The following is an 8,858-nucleotide window of genomic DNA, read 5'->3' on the forward strand; positions in this document are numbered from 1 at the left end:
CCCCCGGTTCTGGAGGCCAGAAATCCAAAACAGTATCCCTGGGCAGACACCAAGGTGCCAGCGGGGAAGTGCTCCCTCTGGAGGCTCAGGGGAGAATTGCTCCCAGTGAACACCAGGATCCTTGGCTTGTGGCCACATCCCTCCACTCTGCCTCCAAGGTCACACTGCCTCTTGCTCTTCTGTGTGTCCAATCTCCCTCGGTCTCTAAGATTTCCACACTGATTCCAATGTGTGTTTTTATTCCACACTGTCAAGCACCTCTCTGTCACCAGGGTGTCCTGTAATTGAACTCAACTCTGACACCATCTCTCTGGAAAGTGTGTTAGATACTACAGGTCAAGGGCCAGTCCTGCAGGATGGCTGTTCTCCCCCTCCCCCAAAGTCGTGCTAACTGCAAGTCCAAGTTGCCACTGGCACTTCTGATGAAGCCCCTCCTTGGGTCTGATTAACTTGCTAGAGCAGCTCACAAAATTCAAAGAAACATTGTACTTACTGGATCACCCATTTATTGTGGAAAGATAGAGCTCAGGAATGGAGAAGGCAATGGTACCCCACTCCAGTACTCTTGCCTGGAAAATCCCACGGATGGAGGAGCCTGGTACGCTGCAGTCCATGGGGTGGCGAAGAGTCGGACACGACTGAGCAACTTCACTTTCACTTTTCACTTTCATGCATTGGAGAAGGAAATGGCAACCCACTCCAGTATTCTTGCCTGGAGAATCCCAGGGATGGAGGAGCCTGGTGGGCTGCTGTCTATGGGGTCGCACAGAGTCGGACACAACTGAAGCAACTTAGCAGCAGCAGCAGGAGCAGAGCTCAGGAACAGACAGATAGAAGAGACACACCAGTCAGGTCTGTGGGGAGGAGCCCAGAGGCTTATTAAGTCACTCATTAACACAACAAAAGACACCTTGATAGCTCTCATCACAAGAAATTCGAAGAGATTTGGGAGCTCTGAGCCAGGAACAGAATTAAGATAAAATATATATTTCCTATAATAAATTACAATATCACAACTTCTCCATCTTATTTGAATACTTTTTATGTCATTTAGGATCTATCTCAGGCTCCTCAGCTTAATCCCATCTGCAAAGGTTCTTTTCCAATAAGGTGACTTTCACAGGTTCTAAGTATTAGGACCTTGTATCTTCGGGGCCATTATTCAGTCTACCTCGGTAATCTTTGCTGCTGTTTATCCAATAGTTCCAATCTGTCTGGAGAAGGAAATGGCAACCTACTCCAGTATTCTTGCCTGGAAAATCCCATGGACAGAGGAGCCTGGTAGGTTACAGTCCATGGGGTCACAAAGAGTCAGACATGACTGAGCGGCCTCATTTCACTTCACTTCACTTCCAATCTGTAGTCTTCTGCACAATGGCTTGACTTCCTCTGGTTGGGCAGGGGTGTCACCAATGAGTGAAAGTAACTTGTGTCACTTCTAGGCTAGAGCATTAAACTACTGTGCAAGGCCTCCGAGCTCCAGTCCCTCTGCTGTGAACCCAGCGATTTTTGGAATGATGGGTATCAAACCAGATTAGAAGCAGAGAACCTGGCTGAACTGTGATGACAAGGATGAGCAAGGAATATGCCTCTGCTGTTAAAAGTCACCAGATTCAGGTTTTTTGGTTTTGATTTTCAGCAATACAACTTTTAAAAATTGGAGTATAGTTGTAAACACAAATTTACAATATTGTTCTAGTTTCAGGTATACAACATAGTGATTCAGTCATGTATATACATATATATATTTCAGATTATTACAAGATATGATAAAATATGGAATATAGTCCCTATGCTCTACAGTAAAAATCCTTATTAGTTATCTACTGTATGTATAGTAGAGTGTATCTGTCAATCCTAAATTCCTAATTTATCCTCCACTCCTCCCTTTCCTCTTTGGTAACCATAAGTTTGTTTTCTATGTGAGTCTGTTTCTACTTTGTATGTAGATTCATTTGTATTTTTTTTTAATATTCCACATACAGGTTATATCATATGAGATTTGTCTTTCTGTGTCTGACTTACCTCACTCAGTATAATATGCCTAGGCTCATCTATGTTGCTGCAAATGGCATTATTTCATTCTTTTATGGCTGAATAGCATTCCATTGAGTGTGTATATACATATACACTTAAGAAGATGTGTGTACACACACACAGCACATCTTCTTAAGCCAGTTGTTTGTTGATGGGCATTTATGTCGTTCCCATGTCTTGGCTATTGTGCCTAGTGCTGCTGTGAACAACACGTATCTTTTCAGATTAGAGCTCTTCATCTTTTCCAGATACATACCCAGAAGAGAAACTGATACAGAGCAGGACTCTATGGTCCTTCCCCGCCATGTCCTTCGCCAGTCTTTCGTACGTAGAAAATCTTTGGCCAAAGAATAAATTTAGTCAGAGAGGTGAGAAAATGCAGAAGCAAAGAAAAACAGTCCCAATAAGACTAAATAGTAATAGTTTAGTCATTACGCATAGTGAAGGACATTTATTAGTTCTTTTTCAAAGGCTACAGATAATATTCTGAGCCATATCCTGTGATCTGTCTTATAGAGACTAAAACCTTCACCAGGTGGAAGAAATTAACTACATGATGATCAGACTGTAGCGGATACATAAGCTCCCACAATTCTGAGAACTGGCCTCAAAGAAATGGGAGCAAACTGGCCTTGGAACTGAAGATGAACTGTACTGAAAATAATCAGAATGACACTGGGCAGATACCTGATGACCAGTTTCACCAAGACTGCGGAGCTTACTGCGCTGTCTGCATGCCACCCCTCCCTCCACCTATAGAAGCTCTTGCCCACTGCTTGTCAGCAGGGGGAGGAAGGAGTTGGCCTTTGGACAGGTGTCCTCCCACCCCTTGGTTACCAACCTTTGAAAACAAGCAAACTTTCCTTTCCACCAGTCTTGCCTCTTTGTTGGCTTTTGAGCTGTGGTCACCTGGACCCACTTTCAACAGCAGATTTTGGCGTCAACATGAAGCTGCGTTTCTCGCGGTATCTGGTTCCGGAGGCTTTCCCAAGTGGAGCCCCCGCCATGATGACACCTGGGAAGCCTGCGAGAAGCCTATTGCTCCTGGCTTCCTGGCCGCAGGGGTGGACTTCAGGGCCGTTCCTAGCAGCTGCCAAAGCTTTGTTTCTGGGTTCCTCCCTGTTTCTCCCCTGCTCAGCCCTGGTGGCCAAGGTATTCTTTCCTTGGTGGAGTGGAAAGACGCCCCTGGACGAGTGGACAGTAAGTCCACCAGTGTGCATCCGGCCAACTTCTCTTCTGAGCACCAAGTGTGCTGTTTGGGCATTTTTGCCAGTTGGTTCTGACGTGTGTCTGCGATCGAGGTTCATTTGTGTTGACTAGTGTTTGTCTGGGACTCCATATGGGTCCTCCTCTGGAGGGTTTGTGACAGTTCTGTCTTCTGGTGTGTGAGTGTGTATTCCATTTGTGGGATTGGTATTCTTGCTGCTTTTTGTAAAATGAGGAATTCAGGTTCAACTCAGAAAAAATTAAGCTATGAAACCATGACTAAAGAAAAGAAAGATGACTTTTTGCCCATGTATTATTTAGGCTCTGGAGAAAATTGGCTAAGATGAAACTTTCAAAACTCCAAAACTGATTCTCTATGCATATGCAATTAAAGAAAGTTAGGTTGATAAAATGTTGCTTTCAGAATTCTGACCCTGAGAGAACAGAAACATGACTAAGAGAAAGCTTGAAGTTAACTCTTATCATGTCCTTAAGATGCAGACAACCCACTTTGTGGAGACTTCAGCTTTGGGTTAATAAGTAAAACTACAAGCCAAGAAAACAAAAAAGAGGAAAGAAGGCTAGGTTTATTAAACACACATCTTGTACCATAAAAGAGACATTGTATTATGAAAAAATATATTTCTTAGAGTTTATGAAATACATTCTTAAGTTTGCCAGTCAGAAAGTTCTGGTATAACCATTCAATTACTTGTTTCTTGGTTTTGTTAAGGTTTTCAAGGGTTAAAAATTGTAATATGTAAAAATGACAAGGGAAGCATTTCACTGTGTACAGGAAGTAGGATATGTGCTGCCAGCAAGAGAAGTTATAAAGACTAGAGATTTTTGTTGAGAAAAAAATAAAGAATAATTTTGTCCTGGGGCTGGTTGCTTATGTATAGGAAAATAAGGGATAAATTAATATGGATCCAAAGTGATAAAATATTTGTGGAAAAGGAACTTTAAGAAAAAATTCTTTGCATTGTCAGAATTAAGATTAGATTGACTTTAATTAGGTAAGTAAATGGATTTTGTTATTAACAGAGAAATGATGCAAGACAATTTTGTTTTCTCTCTCTGTTAAGAGAACAAAAGTTCTCCTGGAATATAGAGCTGCTTTTGATAAGATTGTAAGTTTGTTTCTCTAGCTAACTTTGAGTTTTCCAGAGGGCCCCTGAGTCATCTCAGAAAAAAAAAATTGGTAAAAAAAATTTTTTTAACTCTAATGAAAAGATTTTATTGTTTTCCTTTTGACTCCAGTGTTTAGGATAAAGAAATTATCTAGTGAAGTTGTCAGAGTATAACTACTTATAATGTGTATCACTGCTGGTTTTATGTTTATGGCTGAAGCACATTTCAGAGCTGACCGTGCTCTGCATGTAGCCCCCTCCCTCTGCCTAGAAAAGCTCTTGGTCACTGATCATCAGTGGTTGGAGGTTCAGCCTTTGGACAGAAGTCCACCAGCCTCTGAAATAAATCTAACTTTCCTTTCCACCATCCTTGCTTCTTTATTGACTTCTGAGTGGTAAGCAGCCAGACCCACTTTCGGTAACACAAGTATGCAGTTATTTCTTGGATGTCCCTTCTTAGTTTGCATTCCACTCAGTTATGTCACTTGTCAGCCTTAATGATGAAAGCTAAAATGATGAAAACCTAACTTTGCTTTTCACATTAACACAAAGTATATTTAGCACAACTTTTAGATTCACTGACCTTTCCAGAAATGTATCTATCATGTAAATCCATGGAAGATTGCCTTTGGTTTTGTTCATAATTTTACAAAGACATGTTCTCCATTTTGAAATATCGTGCTCCTAACAGCAAAGTTGGTTCTGGTGTTTCAATACCAGACAGTCGATTTTGTAGCTCTCAAACTGGTATGGATTCTAATTTGAGTGAACATGTGGCTCTTTCATTATAAACTACTTTCCTTTTCTCTCTCCTTTATTTATAGGTAGGGTTTCTTGGGTTTTTTTTGTTTTTTTGTTTTTTTTTTTGGTAACCTATGAGTATCAGAAGCCTGATACTCATCTTTGTGGCACTGAGTCTGGAAGGGTTCTGAACCACTGTTTAGGACAGTACAGGTTCTCAGGATTGCAATGAGATTACAATTATAAAGATAGTTAGCATTTATTAGGGCTTCCCTGGTCGCTCAGTTGGTAAATAATCACCTGCAGTCCTGGAGACTCTCTCTGGTTCGATTCCTGGGTTGGGAAGATCCCCTGGAGAAGGGATAGGCTATCCACTCCAGTATTCTTGGGCTTCCCTCATGGCTCAGCTGGGAAAGAATCTGCCTGCAATGTGGGAGACCTGGGTTCAATTCTTGGGTTGGGAAGATATCCTGGAGAAGCGAATAGCTGCCCACTCCAGTATTCTGGCCTGGAGAATTCCATGGACTGTATAGTCCATGGGGTCACAAAGAGTCGGATACTACTGAGCGACCATTTACTGGGTTGTTTTCTATGCACCAAAGCAGTATGCTAATCACTTTGCAAATATCTTCTCATTTGAATTTCACAATAAATATTTCAGATAGGCACATTTTTTATCTCCAGTTTCATAAATGAGATAAGTGAGCCTACAAAAGTAATCTGGCCAATACTGATAGTAAATGTAGTTGGCACTCCATACTTGCAAATGCAGAATCTGGGAGTATAGAACCTACGGGCACAGAAGGCAGAGTTCAGTGAGCCATTTTATATGAGGGACCTGAACGTCCACTAATTTGGGTATCCACAAGGGTCCTGCAGATACAGAGGGAGGACAGTAACGGCATCGTTTGAATACGAATCTGCTTGATCTCAGAGCCGGGGTGCTTCTGCCCAGGTAAACCACTGATTTAGAAAAGATTCTTGCACTGGCTGAGGGAACAACCAAAGGCAGGCAGGTCATTTTCTGTATGTCTGAATCATCATTGCTTCCAATACAGCAAAACGAGTCTCCCAATTTCAGGAGAGGAGGCAACGCTCAAACATATCAGAAAAGACAGAAGAGCTGTATAGAGTTAACAACTTCAACTCTATCTACTGCTTCTTCCATTTGAACAGTGAAAATGCTACGAAAGTCTCCAAGGTCAACATATCCTCTGTTCAGCTTTTCTTCATGAGCAACTTCATATATTCATGCAAAACCTTTGACCTCTAAGAAGCCAGCAGCATTGATAATTATATCTCAAAAACAATTCTTTATGTGGTACCCACTCTATAATGGATTCAGAGACATGAATAAAACATCTTAATTTTCAAGTATTTCTTTTTAAATTAATATTTGAAAGAAAAAATGTCTTGTAAAGAAAGGAGATTTTTGTCAGGCGTGCAGCTCTTGCATAGAGGGATAGAGTTTTCATGGCCTGTCTTGTTAAAAATGTTCTAGTACCCATCTGATGCACACTTATTTATGGATTTTAGACTAAAAGCTCTTTTTTGCCAGTTTTCTTCACAAGCACTTATCTCGACATCCTCATTAGGTGATTTTTCTCTTTTCTTTTTTGTTGAGGCCTAGCCATGCCCTTGGTACTCTCTTTTGTTCCTTGCTGCAAAAGGAATGGTTTTAAAGCCTCCCTCTCCAACAGTCCCACTTTTTTTTTTTTTTTCCCCTTTGTAATTAGCCTTATTTGAGGACCAGAGAAGCAAAAGACTGGAAAGAAATAAAAAAACTGTTGAACAAAAGACGACGTTCTTTACCCCAACCATATGCTGTATAGTTCGTGAGCAACCTGGGTCAGATGACTCACATGTATGCCTTTAAAATGGAAAGAGAATGAAAAAAGAAAGAACAAGAAAAAGCACTGACTTTCTCAGCAGCCACATTGGCATAAACAGCCTGGGAGTAAATGTCACGGTGAAGGAGAATAATACATCCTTACCTTCGCTGCAGAAGTAACTCACTTTAAAACCAAAGAACATGATGAAACTACGTATCTGGTCACAATGCTTGCAGACAGTCATTTGAAATCCCTTAATATTAATTTTCTTTACTTGAAAGGAGAAAAACACTTTTCTTTTTTAAAACTCCTGGCATCTTTTCTCATTCGAGCCCCACGAAAATGGACTTGTTCACTAGTTCCTTGAAAATAGGTTCATAAAAACAATTTCAATGCAGTGGTGATCAATGAAACATTTTTCCTGCCTCCTCTTTTCTTATATCATTAGTTAAGAGAACCAATGGATTTATGCCTTTCTCTGTCTCTAGAAGTAAAACTCTAGCTTTCAAAATATTAAAATTCATAAATGCCACTGGCTATCGGGCCTGGAATAATGTTATTTCTTAAAAAATTTTTTGTACCAATAGATTTCAGAAAAAAGACCATCAAAGGCAGTTTTAATGAGGCAAATGTTACAGTGTATGAAGACTCAGGGTTCCAAAGATGCAGCTCTCAAGAAACCAACTTGTCTTCCTCCCCACTCCACCCTCTAAAATAAACACCTTAAGTTTATCAGAATATAGGCTTTGATTTTTTGTTTGTTTTCCATTTTCATTGGGCAAGTACCAGCAGAAATGCAGAGAACACTCTATCTGACAGTTTTTATTTATTGGAATATAATTGCCTTACAATGTCGTGTTAGTTTCTGCTGTACAGCAACATGGATCAGCCATATGTATACGTATATTCCCCTTGTCTTGCACCTCCCTCCCACCCTTTCATTCCACCCATCTATGTCATCACCGAGCACTGAGCTGAGCTCTCTGTGCTGTACAGCAGCTTCCACCTGGCTAGCTATTGTACAGTGATGATGTATAAATGTCACTGCTGTTCTCTCAGTTCCTCCCACCCTCTCCTTCCCAATCTGTGTCCACAAGTCCATTCCCTGTGGCCTGCGTCTCTATCCCTGCCCCACAAGTAGGTTCAGCAGTACCATTTTCTAGATTCCACGTGTACCCAAATGTTCATATCAGCACTGTTTGCAATAGCCCAGAACATAGAAGCAACTTAGATGTCCATCAACTGATGAATGGATAAAGAAGTGGTACATATACACAATGGAATATTACTCAGGCATAAAAAGGAATGAAATTGAGTCTATTGTAGTGATGTAGTTGAATCTAGGCCATGTCATACAGGGTGAAGTAAGTCAGAAAGAGGAACAAAATATAGTATATTAAATGCATATATATGAATCTACATGAAAATTTAAGGAGAGTTAGGAGAGTACAGTATGGTTGACCCCCCATCACAGGAGCTGGGGGTGCCAACCCTCCACATAGTCAAAACCTCAGTATAACTCACTATGCTTAATTCCCTGGTATCCTTGGAGTCAACCCACTGCAGACCGTATAGATTGTAGTATTTAGTACTGAAAATAATCTGTATGTAAATGGGCCCGTGCAGCTCAAATTGTGTTATTCAAGGATCAGCTGTGTTTATAAAGGTGTGAGGGGGGTTTAGGAAAATCATCCACACGCAGTATTGGTAACCACTGTCATCCTCGGGACTGAAACAGCAAACAGAAAGAACTATTATCCAAACCTATGAAACACTCTGGCTTTTTGAAGAGCCTTGCAGCCAGCCCAGAATGACCTGGCAATGCAGAGGTAAGAGGAGCCCACACCCTCCCCTGCCCACTTCCTGCCCCTGATTTTCCGCAGGGGCTGCCCGTAAGCTACGCCAGTGGGAA

General features: G+C 41.1%; 1 long non-coding RNA gene across 1 annotated transcript; it reads right to left on the minus strand.

Annotated features, from left to right (window-relative positions):
* Window positions 1–408: 408 nt before the first annotated feature.
* Window positions 409–2,982, minus strand: LOC129635349 (uncharacterized). Its single transcript, XR_008706244.1, has 3 exons — window positions 2,879–2,982; window positions 2,294–2,374; window positions 409–854 (listed from the first exon to the last, which is right to left on the minus strand). It is a non-coding gene; the product is annotated as an uncharacterized LOC129635349 (long non-coding RNA).
* Between the last annotated feature and the right edge of the window lie 5,876 nt (window positions 2,983–8,858).

This window comes from Bubalus kerabau, chromosome 20 (assembly GCF_029407905.1).
Source record: "Bubalus kerabau isolate K-KA32 ecotype Philippines breed swamp buffalo chromosome 20, PCC_UOA_SB_1v2, whole genome shotgun sequence".
Classification (NCBI taxonomy): domain Eukaryota; kingdom Metazoa; phylum Chordata; class Mammalia; order Artiodactyla; family Bovidae; genus Bubalus; species Bubalus kerabau.